Source organism: Apaloderma vittatum, unplaced genomic scaffold, assembly GCF_000703405.1.
Source record: "Apaloderma vittatum isolate BGI_N311 unplaced genomic scaffold, ASM70340v1 scaffold37337, whole genome shotgun sequence".
Lineage (NCBI taxonomy): Eukaryota > Metazoa > Chordata > Aves > Trogoniformes > Trogonidae > Apaloderma > Apaloderma vittatum.
This window is the reverse complement of record NW_009728554.1, coordinates 1,699-3,158: the sequence shown is the minus strand read 5'-3', so window position 1 is coordinate 3,158 and position 1,460 is coordinate 1,699. Positions and strand designations below refer to the sequence as shown.

The 1,460-nt window shown below is 50.1% G+C and overlaps 1 protein-coding gene across 1 annotated transcript in view; it reads left to right on the top strand.

The window, feature by feature from the left end:
- VEGFA (vascular endothelial growth factor A) overlaps nucleotides 1–1,460 on the top strand; it is a gene marked incomplete at its 5' end in the record, with an annotated part of 9,013 nt that overhangs the window by 6,607 nt on the left and 946 nt on the right. The window lies entirely within an intron of this gene.

Below are 1,460 nucleotides of genomic sequence, written 5' to 3'. Positions count from 1 at the left end.
ATTCTGGCACCACTGCTGTGTGATTACTTCTTTTCTCTGTCCTATGTGGGCCAGAGGGCAGAGGGGCTGAGATGAGGACAGAGTTTCCCTGTGTCAAAGGGCGGCTGTGCGTTTCAGATGTGCTGTCGGGACTTGGATGGGGACGGCTCCCAGAGACAGGGTGTTTGTATCTAAGGTATCCTTTCCCTTAGAACAAGATAATGGAGTTCATGTTGCTGAGGTAGCCAGGGGGAGGGTCTGTGGCCTTCTGTATGTTATCTGTATGCAACTCCAAGTGTACTGTTGGACAAAGACAAATCCTTAACTGACTAGGATTTGACCACCCCTGTCTTCCAAGCCCGTTTTGTGTGGCTTGTGGGTCAGAGTGAGGAAAGCTAGATCAGGAGCTTCCCACAAGGGTGTCCCTGCATTCTCCTTTGCATCTTTGTTCATCTAAAAGGCAGGGAGCACACACTATCCTCTTGCACCGTGCTCACGGTTCCCTGTCCGTGTCTCAGCCAGAGTTGTTGTTTGCGGGTCTGCACTCAGGGCTGTGACGTCGGATACAGCAGGATTAAGTCTGTCTCTGGGTGAAGGCAGGCAGAAGCCTGAATTTCAAGTGCAAGGTGGGAGACGTAAAAGACACTGTGTGGTTAGTGTTCCTTCAGGGATCCATGCTGTGCGTGTGCCATCTGAGTGCTACCTGTCACACCCCATCTGTGGCATAGATGTGCTCTCACCTGAGCGCTTTGGTGAACTCAGTGGGATCTCCTGGCTCGCACCAGCTGCGCGTGCATCTCTGGTGTGGGACCATCCTACCTGTCCAGAGAGAGACATAGAAATGGGGTTGGCTGTGGCTCCGAGCTCCGGTCCCTTTCACAGAGGTCTAGGAGATTTCTCCTGTCAGGAGAGTATTGCAGTGGCAGTAGCTGGATGGGAGAGAAAAAGGAGAGATATCCAGGGTTCTCTGTGGCTACATCCTGAAAGAGGAGGCATCTGTTTGCCTGCCTGCAATTGGCTAGGTGACTTAAGGCTGCTACAAGAAGCAAGGTGTGAAAATGCTTTGTGCCCAAACTAGGGAGGCGTTGGCACTGCCAGGTGGTGGAAACTGCTGTGTATACAGAAGAATTTTCCAGGGTACTGTAATTTCAGTGGGAAAGTATTTGATTGATGGAGGGACCCGGGTAGAGCAGCTTCTGGAGTTAAACTTCTCCCAGTGAGCATAATCCTTGAAACGTGAGACCAGACCTAACTTTGGCCTTTTTCCTCTGCTCCTGTTCCCAAACCCCAGAATAACTGGAAATTACCCCACAGAGTTTGAAGGGTAAGAAACAGTAACAAATACAAAGCAAAAACAAACAGTACTCCAAAGAAGCCACTATGGCAGAAGGGATTTACTATTTTCTCTTACTAGTCCCTCTCTGTGGTGGGATAATTGGCACTAAGGGAGGTTTCCAGAGCTGATGTGTTGACCAGAAAGA